The sequence below is a fragment of the Grus americana genome, chromosome 10 (genome assembly GCF_028858705.1).
Source record: "Grus americana isolate bGruAme1 chromosome 10, bGruAme1.mat, whole genome shotgun sequence".
NCBI lineage: Eukaryota > Metazoa > Chordata > Aves > Gruiformes > Gruidae > Grus > Grus americana.
Window position 1 is genome coordinate 5,615,351 of NC_072861.1, and position 21,225 is coordinate 5,636,575.

A 21,225-nucleotide genomic window follows, 5' to 3' on the forward strand; every position below is an offset into this window, starting at 1 on the left:
AAATGTAAATTGTCATTCAACCTGAAAAACTAAACAGCCCGTGTAGTACCACTGGTTCTTTATCACCTCAATTGTTATTTGCTGTGATTTAGAAGACCGAGAACTTCCTGCTTATTCCTGGGTTAAATGTCACTTTTTCTTGGAAACAAGAAATCTCAACCTTACAAAAGCTGCCAGATAGAAAGACACAATGTTCATTTACAATTCACTTCAGTTCACACTTTCTTCCTGCTGCCCAAACACAGAAAGATGAGCTACCTACTGAGAATGCAAGGAAGGCAGTTTGAAGTGCCAGCCTGACCCATCTTGGCAGAAATTCAAGTGGTTGGTGCCAAGTAAAGGGACAAGTAAGAAGTCAGCACTGTAGTACTGTAAAGATATTTTAAGACAAGACTTAATGCTGTTATGATCGCCCCCACCTTGTGAAATCAGCCAGTGCATTTTCTAGCTTTATAAAGATGCTTGGGTAAAAAGGTGCTGAAGCTTTGAGAACTGAGGGGGTGGATCTCTGGGGATGGAATCCCAGCTTGCAACTGGAAGCGGAAAGATATTGAAATGTTATCACAATTGCTTCAAGTATGCAGGCTAATTCAAACTCAATTCCAAGATAAACAAGCGTGCACACTACACACCCAGGGAAACGGTTCTCTGACACTACTGTGAAATGGGTTTTCAGCAGCATTAGCAGGGACAGAAACCTAGAAAATTCCATGTTCAAAGTCAGAAGTCTGGCATCAAAACTAACCACAGGTTCCTTGCTACCTTCTCATCCCCAAGCATACCAGTCTCACTCAAAAGGTATGTCTTTATCACCCTCAGAGATAGAAGGCCACAATTCTCTAAACATTGATCAGATCCAGGATTTCAGCATCCTGTGTATCAGCCTAGCACATATGCATCTAAGTAGCTTGGGTTACCTTCAAGGCAACCAGACATTCTTTTTGAGATTGACAATCCATGCCTTTTCATCCACAGAGTTGCAAAACCCTCAGATTACTCTGCTTAACATAACCTCTGGAACCTGGGAGCCAGGCTACTCTGAAAAAACCCTCCGCTTTATCATTTGCATCTGTCCTGCCCCCAAAAGTTCTTCAGCACAATTTAATTGATACTCTTATAGCCATGTGTGGTCAAAAGCAAAAGTCCAGAAGCAAAAACCTGCATTCCCCTTCAGGTACCCACAGACAGGACTACCCAAAACTACAATTTCCAGCTATATACCAGTAACATTTGTCTCAGCTGACACACTGAAAACCAAAAGTAAACAAATAGAAACCTAATACACAAATACTGCCTATTAAGACAGCCTCCCCTCATTTGCAACAACACCCAACCATTCCGTCTGCTGTTCTCAATTTGCATCAGCATTCTATTGTCTGCAGAAACATGCAGAGGCAGAGTTGCCAAACCTTTTAAAGATTCAAGAGCAGGGGGAAAAAAAAAAAGAATTTCTGAAAGCTGTATACAGTGGTCTGTAAACACATTCACACTTCTTTCTTAATTATGGCCTGGCACAAAGGCAGCATCTGGACAAGAACTTCATAGCAAGAAACTCTGCATATTTAAAAAAAAAGTCAGCATGCCTCCACATTTAGCAGTTTATTGAAATCTAATGTTCAGATAGGACTAGGAGCTGTGAATTACCTCAAATGGTGCTTTCCGTACTTTCATGCTAAAATTATAGATTGGGATGATGCTTCAGCAAATGGTATTGTTCACATTTCATGAACATACAACACTGATATCCCAACAGCTATCTGACACTGCAATTCCACAAGAAGGAAAGGAGGCGGATTCTGTACTACTGTCTAGCTGCGGTGACTAATTAAGTACCAACATTTTGGAAGCTGCCCAGACCTTGCATTTGCACAGATTTAATAGATATATATTATATAGGTAAGCATATAAAGTGACACAATCCAAATATTAATGCTTCAGAACATCCTTGCTGTGCAGAGTCAAATCTTTGTAGAAACAATACCAAATAAGAGAAGGTTTTCACAGCAAAATATTTAAGTCATCATGAAGATTGTGCACTTCAAGCTATACCACAGCCAGATAGTTCTTTCAAGCCCACTCCTGCCTCTCCAAAATAAAAGACTTGCATGTACTGTAGTGGTGTTCTGTACTAATCAGTTATAACTATAGATGCATTTCCTAATGTAATTAGTGTTCAGTGATTAGTTTAGCTGGCAAACGATGAAAGAAGTCCAAGGAAAATTGTACAACAAACCAAGCTCAGAGTAAAATTACTTAATCCTTTGCAGTTCAAATGCAAGTTCATCTTTCTCAACATTATCTACTCCTAACCAATCTATCCATCACACATACACCAAAAAAACTCTTGCCCTCTCAGGCACTACTACAGTGCAATGGCTACATTTCAAATCAACTTAAATTAGGCTGTACTACATTCCATTACATGATATCATGCAACAGATGTTACTCTGAGAACACACAGAACAATTATTCAGAGTAAACTGCTAGAATTTGAATGGTAATATGAAGTTGCTATACTCTTTATTAAGTTTTATACTGAGATTCAGAACTTAAATATTGCCTAAGTATGTCACAGTTAACCCAGAGACTCAGACGTGCCACCAGAAACAAGAAGTATTCTTATCTTAGTTAAGCTCAATAATTTTGCTGTCAATAGATAAGCTAGATGAAAATTCCACTAAACAGTTTAGTTCTGCAGTGACCAGTGAGTTAAATGAGGCATTATGAAACTCACATGAAATGCACTTCCCAGAGGCAACAGATACTCTCTCTCCACCCCCCTCCCCCATATGGTAGCCTTCAATCTCAAAGCACTGCCTTGAAAATTTCATGTTTTGAAAATTAAAGCAGAAAAGGTAGTTCAGCCAACTTAATTCATAGTTAATTTAGCTAACAGCTGTAACTGTTGGAAGAACAGCTGACCATTATCTCAAACAGATAGGAAAGCTTTTCATACACTACAGTTTCTAAGGTATTTATAACTAACACTGGCAGCTTGCACTCATACTTGTATGTATATGGCAGTGTGTTACAAGTAAGTGATGTTTTATATAAGCAAGAGCAACCTCAGAGACATGTTGCTTGTTTGCTTTTTAATCATGTGGACATTTTTCCACAGCTATTGGGCTCTCCTGACAATGCAGAACTCCTGATGCCTTTAAATAAGATACTTTCAAACTCAGAACCAGCTTTCTGGTTTGAAACTTAATATGGTTCAAACTTGGCTCTAAAATACAGGTCTACAAAATAAAGTTTTAAAAGATTCAGAGAAAAGTGGGCAATCATTTAACAGAATTTTTTCAATCAATGAACATTCCCGCAATCTTTCTAACTAGACGCTGTGGCAATGTTTTAAACACACAAAAAGTAGAGCCTAAACAAATTCAGGTGGCTGTTCAGCAGAACAAAAGCACTACGGAAGGTGAGCACAAAGACAGCAGAGGCCCCAGTTCACATACAGGTGTTCCCACGCAGTGCCCAGGCAGTAGCACTGTGTCCGGGCCCTCTAGTCACCCGAAGGCAAGACTGTACCCTGCATCCCACAGCCATCTGCTAGGGTGGCATAGAAGAGAGGTACCAGGACACGCAGGGGGTCCCCAGCCCACAGCACGGACAGGCCCTCCACAAGCACACACCGCTGCCTCTCACCAAGGGAGGTTTCGTGCTTTGCACGAAGCCCTGTTGCACCGGAGCAGGTAGCCCAGAGCCGCTGGCCACTTGCAGGCTCCCAGGCCGGCCCAGGGCATCGGGAGGCCGCGGAGCAGCGCGGCTCACCTGCCCACCCATCCTCATCTGCGTCCACCCCTGCGCAGCGCACGCTTCCCACCCCTCCGGCGTGGCCCCACGGGACCGGCCTGCGACCCGCTTCCAGCCCGAGGCGTCCCACGAGTCTGATGAAAAAAGGCGGACATATACACAGATAGATATATATAAATACACGCGTATACACACGCGGCACGATCGTCCTTGCGAGGTCGTCGCTTCGCAGCGTGTTGCAAAAAGGTTTTTTCTCCATCGCGGTCACCAGTAGCGCCCAACGGCCAACAGCTCCGTCCCTCGGGCAAACCTATCTCCCGACCCGGCTGCGCCAAGCTCCCCCAGACAGGCTGCGAGGGGCCAGGAGGAGCCGCCCGGCCCTGCACCTCCTTCCCACACCCATCCTATACAGCACAGGGGGAAATCCCAAGGGAACCGCGGCTTCGCTCCCACCCTGGCGCGGCTCCTGACGAAAGGAAGGTGGGCCGCCGCCGCTCTCCCCTTCCCGGGGCTAAGCCCGCCCGGCAGCGGAGCCCCTACCGAGTCGCGGCAACCCAGCTCCCCGCACGGCGTTGGGCTGGGCTACTGCTGTCCTCCCTGGAACCGGCAACTTGTTGGGCGGGCAGCGCTCCGCGCGGGCGAGGCTGTGCCGGACGGAGCGCAGCTCCTGCCTCCCACCGCGGGACCGGCGACCAGCAGCTGCCGCCTGCCTGGGGGTAACGCAGCGCCTACATGCGAAACCCAGCGGCAGCTGAGTCGCCGCAGGCACGGCGCAGCTCCGCACTCCCGCCGCTCAGCCCTGCGCGGAGTCTTCCCCCTCTCGGCGGCTCAGCACGGGCCAGACACTCCATGCAACGTGCAACGGCAGGGCAGGACAAGAGGGTCCTCGAGAGCTCCTACCGGGAAAGGCGTTACTGTAGCATTGCAAAGCGCCTAAGCCCCGCCGCTCGCTCGCTTCCTTCCCTCCCGCTCGCCTGCTGCCCGCTCCCGCTGCTCCACCGCCGCCCGCAGCTGCCGCCGCTGCGGACTCCAAGCGCAGACCCCCGCCGGGGAGGGCAGGAAGCGCGTCATCACTTCGAGACCGCTCCACCGCCCTTCGCCTCGCCCGGCCCGCTCCACCGCCACCCGGCCCACGGCGCGGGAAGCCCACCCGCCCACCCCGAACGACCCGCGGTTCCCAACCCGCCCAACCCTCCGCTCCGCTGCGTCCGGACACTGGCGGGGGAGAAACCCCGCTTCAGCTGGCTCGCCGGGCCAAGGGCTTAGGGCCTCTCTTACCTGGGCGTGAGGGAGCGACACCTCCACTGGCCGCGGCCCTCACTGAGGCGATGAGGTAGCGTCGCTCCCGCTCTGCCCGTCCAGTACCGCAGTTACCGGGGAGACGGCGGCTCGTCAAGGAGGAGGAGAAAGAGAATAATGATGATGATGAAGGCCAGGGAAGCCCAGCATTTTTTACCGTGAGAAGGAAAATAAAACCGTAGGGCACGGCGAGTTCCGGAGGGCGCCTGCCGCCCGGGCGGTCGCCGCTGACCACGGAAGGACTGCTGTGGAGGCGCGAGGAGCCTGCCCGGGCCCTGAGGCAGCGCGCGCGCGCGGCCTCGCGCCTCCCGCCGCCGCTCGTGCGGCGCTGCGCGGTGCGGAGGCGCGCGGTGCTGCAGTACTGGGCAGGCTCCCTGTCGCGATAGGCTAGTGCTCGTCCCGAGGGCTCACAGCAAAACGCCGAAATTTTGCACGCGCGCTTGAAGCAAATCTCGGCTCACAGCCCACACCTGTGCCCTGAGCCGGGGCGGTTTTCCCGCCCAAACACCTGGGACGCGCTGATTGCACCCAGGCCCTGTCAGCGTACCCGGGTGCTCGCACCTCCCGCTCCTTGGCCAGAGGTTGCGAACAGGACTCTCTGGGCAGAGACGGTTTCAAAATAACAAAATTACTTAGTGCAGTCGGTGCAGTGCAAAAGCGGACCAAACTGCCCTTGGATTTTGTTGTACTAAGCGTTTACAAGTAACACCAGCAAGACGTTGAGTCAGGACTTTCCTTACGCACCTCGTATCTTTTTAACTGTTCTGCGACTGTTACGGTTGTGTAAATGGCTTCCATACAATTTATTAATATCAATATGAGAAAAGCAATAGTTATGCAAACTTAAGTCCCTTATGCAAATTAGTCTCACATATACCAGGGCCTCTATCAGTAAAATTGCGGCAGTTAAAAATCATACAATTAAAATAACTGATTTAGCTGAAGTACAGCCATTAGTAAATATTTTTACTTGTAACCAGATTGAAGAGCTGCATCACTCGGCAGCTGGTCTTGCCCTCAATCCTAATTTCGCTCTGACAAATTAACCTTAAGGCAGGGAACTCAGGTACAATTGCACTGTGACACAGTCCAACATAGCTACACTTGTATCGACACACTTCTTGGTGGGCACGTTTAAGACAGTCTGTAGTTACAATAACTAACTGGGTTATCTTATACACCCGCTCTACAGAATTAAAAGCATTACAATTTTAACATCCACAATAATCACGCTGAGCTGTGCCAGCTTCAGCAAAGGAAGAAGTAGTGCCTGCCCTGTCAACTAAAATAGAGACTACACGGGGTTTGCTTTATAACTCGCAAACACTTGACAATATACCTGTTTTACAAAGGAGTTATTGTTATCATATTTGTTACTAAAGAGATACTATCACGTCTGTTATTAAACGAAGTGATATGTTTTAGAAGTAGTTTTGCAGATTTAAGTTACCTGTGAACAGCCATAACATTTTGCTTAGAGCAGCTTTTTTTCCTGGCCTTTTACGCACCATAATGATAAGCTTCCATCCATGTGGGTTTCCCTATTTGGTGTACTCCTCTTACAAAACACATAATTCTTCTCTTCGTGCAGTATTATCCTATTTTCTGGCTGCAATACTGCTTCAAAAGAAACTTCCTCTACTCCATTGCTATACTTCATTGCATTGGCTTTTTCTGCCTTATAAGCTTCACCTTTAAACCGTTCCCTAGCCTACGTGTTCTCTCATGTAATAGCATACAAGGCCACAATTCCAGTCTCTATTGCTCTCGTCATTTCATGTTCTCCTTTTACCTCTCAGTTCACAGGAAGGCTGTTTAAACCTCCGTACTGCATTGCCCTCCAAACAGCTCCTTTGAAATCGCTTTATCAGCAAAATCCTCCATCCCAAAGAACAAAATTTTACTCCAATATGGAGTGCAATGGTGAGACCAGACTCCCCTGTATCATTTCTGTGTCTTGCTGCTCCCAACACATCTGTGTGTCTGGACATATTTACTGTCTCCCTTTGTACCCAACTAGTGACTTGCTTTGGGCACAAACCAGCCTTTTTTGCTCTGTTTGCATCATACCCAATACAAGGGGGTGTGGGCACACACCTGGGTTCTACAGTAACAATCCATGATAATACTATCACAATAATAAATGAGGTATCCTGTCAAGCTGTCATTTGAGGATCCAGCTTTTGTTGTTTCAGTAATGAGAAATATCTGTATTTTTTCTGCAGTACAGTGGCTATAGAGAAGTATAACTTCCTGGTTCTTTTACATTATTTCACCTTATCGACATTTGCAGATAGGTGCATTTCCCTTGAAAAAAAATAGTCACAGTGTAAATCAACCTGAAAGCACTTACATCAAGGTACTCACATAATCCAAAACTGCTTTAGCATTTCTGCAAAAGTTTTGGCCATTCATTTCTTTTCCATTCAGTCCACCACTGTTTTCCTGGAGTGTTGTTAAACTGATTTTACCAGTCATAGCTGCAGAGGTTGAGATATAGTATCTTCATGGTGTCATAATCTCTTGAGATTAAATCAGACTCCAGTTGCAGTTACCAGCTGTGACAGGTAATGGTTATGATCTGTTGTGATAGAGTGGAAATATAACTTTTTTTTTTTTAAATAATATTTCTGGGCTTTATTTGTATTCAGAGAACATTCTACAATTAATACATACTATCAGGCATCTAATTTCACTTCTGAGGTTACATTTTCCTTCCATCCCAGCCGTTCTAACACTTTTCCTTTCCATCTCCTAATTACTAAATCCCAGAGCTTTAAGGATAAGTGTGCTTTGTCAGAACAAGAACTACAACAACCTCATGTGCTTCTACAAAGTGAAATGGGACTGGCATATGAACACCAGGGATGTTTTTTCAGTCGTTTGACAGGTAGGACAGTAAGGTTGGGGATTTTTTTTTTTTTCTTTTTCCCCCATCTCAGGAGGCGGATGTTAAGCAATCCTCTGAAGCGGTGGCATGAAACATCTACACAAACAATCCATAAATGCTGTCTTACTTGTTCATAGTACTCTGTTAATCCTGGTGTGGAAATTATTTTAGGACTCCGGTACTTAAAATAGCCTGTGGACGACAGCAATACTGGCATATTTACTGATGTTTCTGGTGAAATAGAACTTAGTCAAGTGTATGTGCAGGGGCCTTCAATGAAGTATGCTATAAACACTTTTCTCATCTGTCATTTCAAAGACACTTTAAATCAGTGTCTCAGGACAGGTCCATTAAAATGCAGCATAAATCATACCCAAGCATGTAAACTAGATTCTCTCTCTGTGTGTGACCAGACTACTTGAATAACTACACTAGAAGGTTTTGAAAGATAAATTTAAGACACATAGTTATAAAAATGGCATTTTTAATAAGTCAAACTTATCCTTGTTGAGTAATGTTAGGCAAAAGTCAGCACTATCATTATTACTTTAGCATTAGCAGGCAATAATATTATAATGGTTTTGAGTGCATTAATAGCCCTTAATTGCCCCGACCAACCTCAGCTGGGGCCTCCATCCACACCCCTGGCCCATGGGCCCAGGAGCTCCATATAAGCTCAGCCCTGGGGGTTTAGCCCCTGTGTGAGCTAGGCTGTAGGACTATTTGTCTTTAGTTATAGGTTTAGCTGTTTTAGACTCTCCTTTACAGCCTGAGCTCCTAGCCTGCCTTTGAACCTGCTTTGTGATGTGGGCCTGTTGTGGAGACTGCTAGATTGCATCTGACTTTGGTTACCTTCAGCAGGTATCAACTTAACCTGTGGATTGAGTTCCTGGCTGTGCTGTGGGTCTGCTTTATTGTTGTGAACTTCTCTGAAGATCTGGGTTCTTGATTGAGCGTGTTCTCTATCTCAATACCTTCCTTGTTACCCTTGCTTGTGTGCTATAGGATGGCTTCTTCTCTGCTGGCTGTGTTGTCATATGTGGCTTCTAATTTCCTGTTCTATAGGAAGCAGCTAGCCCTTGCTGATTCCTGCCAGATACAGGCTAAGGTACAAACTGATTTTTCTGAAATTGTTTTAGTACTTATGTTTTTCTTATTGCTTTAGTAGTCCTGCTGTTGTTTGTGTTATCATGGCTGAAGGAGATCTAACTTTGCTAGTTATTAAGTGAACATGGAATAAAAGTTTCCTCCTTGCCCTGAAGAGCTTACTACCTAACTATGCTGTAAGGAACAGCAGACTGAATGAGACATATGGGGAGTGTGAGTAAGATGTTAGTGGCCAGCATCAAATACTTTTGTTTTCATGCATTAGCAGCCTAAGCTGTTGTCTGTTACTTTAAAGTACTATAATAAAGGAAAGTCTGAAAAAGATGTGAAGGGGAACAAGAAAATGCCTTCAGAGATATCTGAGGTATTCCTTGTAACATACAGGGTGATAATGAGTTATACAGTCATAAAAATGTAGGGCTGAAAGAAATCCAAGAAACCAACTTTCTGCACAATGGTCAAGTGCGTAGGTCCCCAGGGACTGCTATTTGCTTAACCTTTTTCTTAAAATCATCAGGCCAGGAGATGCTGCAGCATGTCTATGAGCTGGTCCTGATATTCTACCAGCCGTACTAGGAAGTTTTTTAAGCACCCAGGCCAGATTTGAGGTGTTAATGAAGATGATTTCTTATTATACTGTTATCTTTGGTCATGGTAAACAAATGGATCATGATTCTGACTTTATATTTGTTGAAGTAATAACTTCATAATTGGAAGAATATTTTTTGTCTTCTGTTTGACTACCACCTATTTATGTGTTCCTGAAAAGATAACTAATTTCTTTGGGATTCCTGCACTTTCTTCTAGATCGTCATGACTCTGTGTATGCTTTTCAAATTCAGGTGCAGCCCTCTATATTGGTTTTTCTAGCTTTCATTTGTGAAGCAAATTAGCCCTCTAGATAACTTCTGCTATTGTAATATTCAGCTGATTATTTTCTGATTGGTATTTGTTCATGGACTCTTTCCTTCCACTTTGAACCTTTCTCAACTAACTTCTCCAGTTCGTACTGATCATTCTGGATTCTTTCAACTCTCCTCCAGGAGTACTCATAGGTATTTTAAACAGCAGAGGTCACCTCTGCTAGCTTGAAGAATGCACAAATGGTGTCTTTTTGATACCATAGTGCCTGTTATTGTGGGCAGTTCACAGGCTTTAAAAAGACTGCTTAAGTATCTCCGTTACCTTGGGTCACACTGCTGCCATTTGACTTTATCAGAGTTGCTACCCTTCTTGGGCAACATCCCAAGACTTCTCTGAGCTTACAGGCAGCAGAAGGCCCTTGTACTACAGGTGGGAAAGATGAGAGTAGAGTAAGGGGGGTTCTGATTTTCTTCCCCATTTTTCACCCCCACTTGTAGATGCAAGGTGTCCACCAGAAGGTGTAAGATAGCATGCACCATATCTTGTGTTAAACACATTCAGTGAACATCCTAGGTACGTGAGGGGAAAGTGGAATTTTGGGTAACAACTTTACTGTTTGCTTTCTGTAAACACTGCTCCTGCGTTTTTCACTTAGACTACACCCACCTTCCTTATCTATTCCATACTACTGTATAATACAAAAAGCACAGCATGACTGTTACAACTATGTTCTTACTTTGTCTTGGCCCTTTCATTCTCATAATAGGACTTTCCAGTAAACTTTTCACCATTTCCACTTAACATACAAAGAGATCCAATTCTGTAAGGAAATAAGTTATTCTAAAGAGGCACTATAGCATTGCTGAATCTTGCTCTTCAGGCTTGCATGGTAACTTCTGGAAACTAATTTATTAGCAGTCTAAAGAGATTTTTTTTCTACCTTTAAAGAAATTAACAGAAGGGATCATCTCCCTCTCATCTTGTATTAGCAGGCTTACAGTATTCAAGGTCATGCAGAGAATTGTAGCAATGTTGTCATGACATTACTACTTTTTCTCAGAGCTGCGAATTTTAGTCATGATGAGAAAACAAGGCACTGACTGATGCCCATTGATGTGGGATCAGCTGATCTTACCAAATTCTTTTAGCTCTGTAGTTACGTTACAGTCTGAAATACAATTTCTTTGAGATTGATTTTCTGCAGATACAACAGCTACCACACAAGAGAAATACAATCAGCCATTTCTAACTGAGAGAATGAGTTTACAGGGTTAACCTTTCTGGTGAGGAATACTCAAGACCAAGACTACAGAAAACAAAGGAGATGTTTTGGTACCTAATCTTGAAGAGAACAGCAGTTGGTTTGAAGAGCTCAGAGAATGAAGGGTAAATTATAATTCAGATCTCATTCCCACAGAAAATGCCAGTCCCAGCAAAGTTAATGGGACACAGATTTGGCAATGTGGGAGGTCAGGGGACTAAGAACAAGAGTAGCATCTCTCCCTGTTGTATCCCACATAGTACCCACAGCGGAAGGGTCAAAAACTGATCCCCTAGTCAATCAGTCTGGCTGCCCTGAAGCACGGTATTTGTATCCTCAGAAAAATTCTAACTGCTGAACAGCAGTGTTTTCTGTAATGCTGTACCTCAGAAGGCAATGCAAGTTGCCTTTTGATTACAAGCCCCCTATGGCTTCTGACGAATGTATTTTAACATTAATGTTTGTGGCTGAACTACATTCTGGTCTGACAAATGCTTCCAGGTTTTCAAAACTGATGTGGGAAGAATCGGGAAGTAAACATGAGGATTCTTGTCCACAAACCCCCGTTTGCCTAGCTAAGAGATAATTACCAATGCAAACACTAAGTAATACAGAGTCTTTGCATTCCAGATACTCCTGAGTATCAATATACAAACTCTTCCTGTTTTTTAAAAGCACTTAAATTAGCATTTATTTTTAAAAGTTTGGCCCTTTATTTAATTTTGTCTTTTCATATCTGAAGACAGAACATACTTTGTAAAAAGTGCACATGGAATTATTGTAATACAGTTTTGAAAATGGCATTTAGTCTTCTAAACTGTTTGGGTATTAGAATGATCCAAATCAGATATGACTTGTATGGATTTATGTTGAACTTTTTGCTTTGTCTGAAATTCATACCATGCAGCAATAACGGTGTTGTTTTCAATTGCCTATATTTTAAGGATGCTGATGAAGCACTGGAGCAATGCCAGCTATTTTAAGAAATGCATTGCTGTTTCCCTGGCTCCCCAGATGTTACAACACATCAAGTTTGTTGCTGGAATAAAGAGTAATTTTTACTAGATTTCTTTAGCTATGGTGGTTCAGTGTTACAGAAAAAAATCTTCACCTTTCAAATGAGAGATGTTGCTAGCACCTTGTCTTCAAACAAATCATTTAGATAACAAGCACTATAATGTCTGTAATTCTGTTTCCTTTCTCTTTTACAATCTCCTTCAATGACTGGCAGCAGCTGTGCCTTGTTTTTATCATGTAGTTTTATTGTTCAGAATTACTGATTATTTGTTATGATTTATAACAGCAAAAGTCTTTGATGCTTTAAAACTATGAAATACAGACTTGGACACATTTAAATGAATCCAGCAGATGCATTGTCTGAGTCTGTGCGGTACCAAAGGAGAGAGCTATAGCTGACACAGGATTCTTTCCTGCTGGAGCTTTGCCAAAGAAAAATTGGCAACAGTCATGCTATTCTTTATTAAACACACACATTAGAGGAGACTTGCAATAAAGCCCTAACACGTGGGCCCACAGGGTAAACTTCATGTGTACAAACAGTATAATTCCTCAAAATCAATATTTATTTGCAAACTTTTCACTCAAGAAAAAAATCCCAGAGTATAACTTTGGGGCCATGTGCTACTTCAGCACTACTTTGAGTTTGTGGAGCTGAAGTATTAGATAAGCTTTGTTCCTTCCTGTGCCTCCTGTTCAATTGCTGTGTTCTCTTTATGGCCATGCAGGGATCTCTATGGCATGGCCCCAGGCTTCTGCAGGCAGCCAGCACTGCTGCAATTATTGATCTCCGCAGGAGAGCCAAGGAATGAAATCACAGGCAGACGGAGCTGTGTCTTGGGATGGTTACCTCTAAGGGAAGGCATGTGGCAGGGCAGAGCACAGGAAGACATCAGTCATCCTAGCTGACAGGAAGCCACCTACATTCACGCGTTAGTCCATTTCTCCCTTCCCTGTTTCTTTCCCTCATCCTTGTACTTTTCTGGATGCAGAACAACTTGAATGAGTGCTGTGAGTGGGTGTTACCTGAGCATGGAGCTGTGAGCATGGGCAGGTGGGCTTGTATGTTCCGCAAAGACTTGCAATTCTGGCTTTTTCCATAGCAAGAGGGAAGCTCTGCCGAGTGCTTCTGCTGTACCAGGTTGCTGGCCTTTTAAAATAGCTCTTCCCATACCTTGTGAGAATCCAGTTGGATTTCTTCCTAGATCTTACAAGATCTTCCCAGATCCTGTTGTGTCTCTTGGTTTGTTGTGGTTTTTTACTTAGGTGAACCACATCTTGAGGTCCCCTCAAACAGTGGAAGTGAGAAAGTTCTCTTTGCTTTCTGTTAAGCAGTATATCTACATGCAAGCATAGGTTATTGTGTGGTAGAAATATGCTAGTGTATTTGCTCAACAGTATCTTACTGTATTGCTGACAAGTACTTGCCTGATGTCTGAGGAAAAAAGGGGGGTGGAAAGTAAGGGAAGTTATTCCTCATTGCTGGTGCCAATGCTTTGAATAGGCTGAGGAGCTCTGAAAGTTCCAATACATGAATGGAATTTTACTCCATAAACAAAGTGGCTGCATAGAACTAGACAGTCAGTGACTCAGGGGGACAAAAGAAGTTACTATAAAGAGGGCAGTAGGTTCTTTGTAGTCTACTACAGTAATGTCCAAAGTCAGTTAATCCAACTCTAACCAAATGAGTGAAGAATGCAATACTAGAAAAACCTCAAGTAGATCAGCTTGTATGAGGACTGTGTGGGAAGAGCCATTCCTGACACTAAGTGGGAGAGTATAATTCTCCATAACTCATAACTTTGGCATAATGTACCTTAAGGGTAAATGTGCAAGCAGAGTCAGCCTATCAGTGCTGAGCAAGCAACCTCTAACTGTGTGCATGTTCTTTGTGTGTGTTGGGATGGCCTGTATTTAACTTCTTAAATGATGCCTAGATCTTGTGATATTCTTTTTTTGGCAGAGGCATTTTGTAGGTATTCATGCTAGTGCAGTTATTTCTGCTTCCTCCTCTAATCAGAGCACATCTTGTTGTTTGTGCATACCCAACCAGGTTTATAAGACTAACATTCTCAAGCAAGTAACTAAGCATTTCTGATTATGAAGTGCATACACAATCAGTTTTTCACCCATGGGAACAGCAAATCAGATCTTTCCTCAGTAAAATGGAAAAATTCACACTCGTCATATGAAATGACTGACAGCACATAATTACTATAAAAATATGAACTACATGGAATAATCCTATAAGAAATAGGTCAGTGCATCCTTTATTGTTTCCTGTGTGTCCTTAGGTTGCTTCAAAAGTAAGCTGCCTTTTTTGTGACTTCATAGATAAACCTCTTGACTGTTGTGGTCCCTTGTTGGTGTATTAAGTCAATCATTTAACAGCTTTTGTTAATGATAACAGTAGTTATTAATGAGAACTGCACTACTTTTGGTATGCCTGAGGTCTAGAGGGAACACAAACATAACAGCCATAACTCTCTTTTAATTTAATGCTCAGCTGAGACACACCTTTGTACTTTCTGGGCTTTTTGGACAATTTACCACTCAGGTTTGACCTCACTTATATTCAGTTCACCCTCCTGCTGGGTGGTGGGAAGCCGAGGGGGGCTGGCATTGCTCCTTCTCCCATCCTCTCAGTTTCAAGCACAAGTCCCTTGGATTTCTATAGGAAGCAGCGCTGCCGACCCTGTGCTGCACATCAAACTCCTTCTCTGGACATTAGTCCCTGAAAGGGACCATTTACATCCCTTTTCTGCTGTCTGTGTAATGTGAATGAAGTGGGGTGCCCTGGGGCAGTTAATGTATGAGGATGTGGCTATGTGCATTAGAACAGGGCTAAATGTTCTCTAATCTTTTCCATTTTAAAGATCTCATAACAGAAGAGTCTATTAAATCTACTAATTGTAATCAGGACTTGTGCATTTGGCAGTTTTCCCTTGTTCCCTAACCAGCTTTACTATTTCTGCTAAGCCACCCCTTCCTTTCCAGAGCTGACCCAGTGCTTTGCAAGGCTGGACCTGAGACGGCTTGTCCCAGCTCTGGAAGACAGACCCATGGACTTCTTTCCACAAGTGTAATGCATTCTGCAAAATGGTTTGTTCTTCTTTGATGGTATTTATCACCTCAAGGGCAAAATACAAGTCTGCAGTGAAACAGTGAATTCCTTTTGGAATGGGTTGGTCTTCATTGTAATATATGCTTTCCCTCCTCATCTTGCAGGAAGGGGGAATGAGAGCACAGCAAAAGCATCAGCTCTACAACTTTTGTATGGATAAATCCCCAAAGCCTTCCTTGCTGGAATGTAGTGATTATGAATGTCAATTATTATGCATTTTGTGGTCAGTTGCTAAGGAAGAAAGGTATCCCACAGCAGGGGAGCAGTACAAGGTCTCTTATATCACTACAGCCTTGTGCTCAGGGAGTGTGTTGTGAGATTTTTAAAGGATAGTAAAGCTTTCTTAATTATGAAGTGTGAGCTTAGACTTTGCTGCAGCATGTATCCTAATGGGAACTTGGTGCAAACTTAGGCCCTTCTATTCCCTACTTCATCCTGCATTGTGAATATCTGGCTTTATAGTTTGTATTTTTTTCCAAGTACCCTTGCAACAATTTGATCACTCAAATAAAGCACAAAACAAGTACATTCTCTTTTGACTGGAGCAGGTGTCTGTGAGAATGAGTGTACATGCCTACCTGATTTATTTTCTAGAGAGATGCAATTAGTAGTAGTGACCTTGGCAATTTGGGTAGAGGTGGTTTTTTAACATAATACTGTAGACTTCATTGAGAGTTAAAATCCAGGCAAGATGGAAACTGGCACATACTGTATATAAAGATGCACATAACTTTCTACTTCAACCTTGCGGGCAAGGTTACTGATATCTAAATAACTTTCAGTAAGATGAAGATATATACATAGGTAGAAAGCATAGGCAGAGTTGGGGTTTTTCTTTACTTCTGAATGAGGCTAATCTGCTGGTGCTTGGCAGGGCTAGGGCTAGGCACAAGTGAAGGAGGTAGCAATAAGGATGGCAGAATGGGCCCTGGCAGAGCCCTCAAAGCCAGACTGGTGGCTGCTGCTGCCAGGAAAGGATGAGAATGTATGAAATGGCAGCTACTCCTGGAGAATGGGGCATGTGAGCCTTTCTGGATCCTGTTCACTTTTCTGTGGCAGAAGAAACCAGCTCTGGGTGTAACCTAGGAAATTCATCCTTGAGGCAGCAAAGCGTAGTTTGCTTATGCTGAGTCTTGAGCCAGCTCCAGTGGCTGGTTTGCATTCACTATGCCTTCCAAATAAAATGTGTACAATTATTCATTAGCCATATTATGTAAATCAACATTGATAAAGCTATTTTATGAATGGTGGCAGACTTTGATGGATTTTTATGGGCAGATGAAATAATTAGACTTACATGAAATGAAATATGAAAGATTAGCAGAACAATTGAGGAAAACAACAGCTGTTCCAGCAGAGCAGCAAGCTGTGGACTCTTACAAGGTCTGAAGACAGAAGAAGTGGCATGGTGGAGAAATACAGGAGAGTTGCAGAGAAGGCTCTCATGTTATTGTGAGGCTTTGTGAAGGGACGGAGAAGCAGCCAATTCTGAATGGGTGGAGGAAGCAGGGGATAAAGACAGTCTATGAATAATAACTCATTAATAAGTGGTGTTCTTACTTTTCCACAATTCTATCCAGAAAGAACTGCAATAATGTCTCCAATTGTTGCTGAGTCCAAAGAGTAAGTTTCTCCAGTGGCACATAGCCAACCATTTCTGTCTTCTGGGCTTTGAGATGGAATACTCTTCCCTTGCCCAGAAGTGTGATCTCTTCTGTGGTTACTAAACTGGCCAGAGATCTGAATTTCTGTGTGGGAGTCCAGACTGCAGATTCTTCCAAGTATCTAAATAAATACAACAGAGGCTTATTTGCATGATTTTAGTTGCAGCCACCTCTATTAGACACAAATGCTGATGGATTTGGCAGGACTGTTGCCATGCTGGGGCAAAAATAAGTATTCCTTCACTATTGCACTTTGAGGAACGTCACTGAAGTGCCACAATGTACAGCACTCAGTATCTGGAAACAAGTCATCCATGTGCTTAAATGTGTAGTTAATTGATCTAATGTTACAATGCTGAAAAAAATCCACTTTGTTAAACGTATTTCTCACATAGTTTCAGTAGCTATTGGCACCTTTAGATCCCTTTCCTGCTTGTTGTGATTTCTACCACTCCAACAAAGCACTATGTGTCACTGATTCTTTTTCTATGTCCAGATTCAGCAGCTAGCATCAGGATTGAATGTCTTGGCAATAGCATCATAGTTGGAGTTGTGAATGTGGCAATAATGAAAAGGTAAAATCAGTTAGGTCTGTGGTAGCATCCTTCTTCCTCAAGGAAAGAGAGTTCAACAGGCAAGAACTATTTTCTAAAAGTACCTGTCACCTAAAAAGGTGGGTAGACCCTTGCTGATTCTCAAAATTGCAACACAAGTTCTGCTAATCTGTGCCCTAACCTGTGAAAAATTTGTCCTTTACTGATTAATCTTGCATCTATTGCAGGTGATGGCACAAGTCCTGCTGAAGTCTGTGGGGCAGGATTAGGCCTTACCACAGCTTGCATACGAGCACTAGCATCACTGCTTTCTTGACAAGGAGAAAGTACACAATGAAGTGATGAGGCAGAGCCCTGTTCTGCAGCTAAGCAGGCACTTAAAGGTGGTGTTGCTGAGGTAAGGCTGTAAGATCTGATAGTATCTGATCCATGGCCTGCCAGATATCAACTCTCTGCACAAGTGCTTAGGGAATCTTAAAAATGGCTGTTGTGGTGCTGAACCAATAGCTATGTCCCAGGATTAATTATTCTGCATCACACAGGCTGCAGTCCCCAGCTCTCTAAAAAATACATGATAAAACAATGTGCTGTGCTATTCTACTCTGCTGTTAGGATCATTTTATAGTCAGACCGTTGCAGTATTACAGCAAGCAGTACTAGATGGTACTCTTAAATGTAACCATTCAGCTTTAGGGAGGACTTCAGCATTCCTTCAATAATATGTAACTAGAGATATACAAATTAGAAAAACAGCTTGCCCAGAAATGTTTTGTATCCCTTAAATATTTAACTCAGTTTTACCCTAACATGAATTTACCCTAGCAGTTCTACTTGAATTTTACTTAGTGTTACCTTATCATAAAATGGAAATGGTTAAATATTTCCTAATCAACTAGGGAGAAAGAAGTTTCTCTCCTGCAGCAACAGAACAGGCTCTGTAGCATGCTTTCCACTCCTAGTGCCAGCCTTTGCCCTCAGAGGCTGGCATGCAAGCTCTGCAGATATCTCAATCTCTTTCCTAGCGAACATGGCTTTAGTTTTTTGTGTATTGTGCATGTTTGGGGGTAGGGAGCAAGTAGAAAGGAAAACTTTCCTTAGGCCCCTTGTTAAAAGTAATGATTCACAAAAACTTTGAGAGATTTCTCTACTTGTTACCTGCCCCAGTTGAACACTTTGATCATTGTCTACTGCAGCCTGAGAATAACAGATATGGGGAAAGCATTTGTAACTGCACTTCATTTACAAGTTTGGGAAGCCAGAATCCATTTTGCAAATATTTTGATACTGTAGTTACCCTCTACAGTCTTGTTAACATAATGTAGTCTTGTGTAGTTGTGTTGCACAGGCTGATTTGATACAGGGAGTTGAATGGGGAAAGGAGGAGGACGGGAAGGCTGTGCAGTGTAGCTTCACAGCTACAGTGTGGACTCTTCTGTGCTGAAGTGGCTGGTGGTAACCACAGATCTTTGTGCCCTACTTGCACAGCAAAAGGGACATCTACCCTTTTGTCTAGGAGATGACAAGAGGGACATCACTGATACCCTGTAAACTGGACATGGTTGAGCAGCACCCTTGCATATGTTTGCAATGGTTACATCTCCTTTTTGTAAGGCAGATATTGGCCTCGGAGGATTTGCCGAAAATAGAAGTTGGTATTTGTTCTACCAGTTTACCTGAGTAACTGCAGGAGGAGCTGATATGGCCATGTCTCCTTCTAGAACCCAGTCTCTTCAAGTATTTGAGCATCTTAGCTGTAAAGAGGAGCAGCCTTCTTGTGTTAAGACTTACAACATGAAATCATCTTATGCTTGATCTTCACCCCTGTTTTCCTCTCTCTTTATGCATTGCACTCTGGTAAGGCAGGCAGATATCCATTTGCTCAGTTGAAAGCTCTCCAGAGCTGAGGCTGCAATCTGCTGAAAGGTAATAAGAGCAACCAGGGTTTTGCATGATTGTATTGCCCTTGTGTTGAGGCCCTGCTGGGCATAGGGAAAAGGATTCCAAAGTGTCAAAATAATGCCACCTTCAGATAGGAAGGGCATGTGCACAGGATCTACTGAATGTTTTAATGAGCATCAGAAAACTAAGAATGACATGCAGCAAGGGGTCAACCCAGGATGCAGCCTGCCTTGTGAAATAAGCATGGATCACTATGGCTTTCCTGTTTGTCAGGTAGGTAGTGTGCCCTCAAATACAGCCATCTTAAATGGTACACTGCTTCATTCCCCATCCTACAGACCCAGGATGCATATCAGGCAGGCCTCCTATGTGACTTGCTTTTCACTTACCTGAGAAAGCAAAAATACAATGTTGATAAGCTGTGAGTCAGATTTTTTGCTCAACCCAGATGGGTTCCCAGATGGGAAAAAATGCTTCTTCCAGTGAAAAAAGAAGAAATGGAGGCAAAAATGCAGCAGTGACTTTAAGAGCTTGAATAAAGTTGAGATACCCCTTGAACATGTGAAGGACTAGTGTTAGTGGGGAAATTGGATTCCAAGATGCCATTCTGTTGCACTGTGTTAGAATTAATGGAAACTGAAATGATGCACACAAATCATTCAGTCTTGATCAGTAGAATAATTTGTAATTTCACCCCAAAGTTTAATTTTAACTTGGCTCTGTGATGTTCCATGTCAGTGACTGATTTTTCTCACTGGAATTTAAGGAAAAAACCCAACCCTGTAATGTTTGTCCTTTCGGTGGTAAAGCAAAAGGCTTTGACAGGGATTGCCCCTTTCAATGTCTTCAAGTCACCAGAATCCATGCATGCAAACACACAGCTGAGTCATGGGCTCTCAAAGGTTATGCTGCTCACGTACTGAGGGGGCCAAGGCCTAGGTGCTAAGGATTGTGTGGCTTTCCATACTTCCTGGTCAATGGCTGGAACTGGCACTAGCTTATGTGGGACTTCCTGGTGTCTTTTCAGTAAGTACTAATGTTCACATCACAATCCTCAGATGGAGGAGGTTGCATGAGGTGCATCTCTGCCTAGAAGTCAGGGGAAGGGGCTGGAGATAGCTGCCTATTTGATTAGATGTAGTTGGGGACATGGCATGTGACTGAAATCGGTGTATGTTTTGCTATAGATTTTAGTGAGAGCTGAACTGCTGTTAAGGGGCTGAATTTGGGAAGGCATGTAACTGCCTATGTAGACGGACAGTGCAGACTATAAAAGCACCTGAGCTGTAAGTGCAAGCCACGTAATTTAGATGCTGCTTAAAATCTCATTTAAAGAGCCTCTATCAAGTGCCCACATCACTGAGTGCCTACATACATCTGTAACTCTGTCACTACACACTTAGTTCCTTTGTAGCTTGCTTCCCTGAAAACAACCATGAGCACTTTTCGTTTAGCTATATGGCTTAAATCTTACTAAAGCAGAGCAGAAATCTCAATCAGGTTAGAGTCCATTCAGGTGTCAAAGCCTCACCCCCAGTGCCAGCCAGGTTGTCCCACTGCAGGGATGAAGTCCAGCACTGTAGCACAGGTACGGCCCAGCCCATCGCAAGGTGCTCTCCAGTCGTATGTGACTGGAGATGTGCAACAGCAGTGAGTGCTGGGAAACCAGCTATAAACTGGCTACGGTCTGAAATAGCAATGATATTAGACAAGGGGGAAGGAGATGGAGAGCATGGCATTAGATTTTCTGTGTTAGTGACTGTGGAGGGAGTCAGTTACAGCTTTATAGT

The 21,225-nt window shown here is 43.4% G+C and overlaps 1 protein-coding gene and 1 long non-coding RNA gene across 2 annotated transcripts in view; both read right to left on the minus strand.

Annotated features, from left to right (window-relative positions):
- Nucleotides 1-5,843, minus strand: part of TLN2 (talin 2) — a 190,936-nt gene extending 185,093 nt beyond the window's left edge. Inside the window, exon 1 of the mRNA XM_054837153.1 lies at nt 5,035-5,843. The gene's annotated coding sequence lies outside the window, so the exon portion shown is untranslated. The remainder of the gene's footprint in view (nt 1-5,034) is intronic.
- Nucleotides 5,844-7,543: 1,700 nt separating this feature from the next.
- LOC129210822 (uncharacterized) overlaps nt 7,544-21,225 on the minus strand; it is a 72,159-nt gene continuing 58,477 nt past the window's right edge. The window contains exon 6 of the long non-coding RNA XR_008578645.1: nt 7,544-7,636. This is a non-coding gene — a long non-coding RNA (uncharacterized LOC129210822). The remainder of the gene's footprint in view (nt 7,637-21,225) is intronic.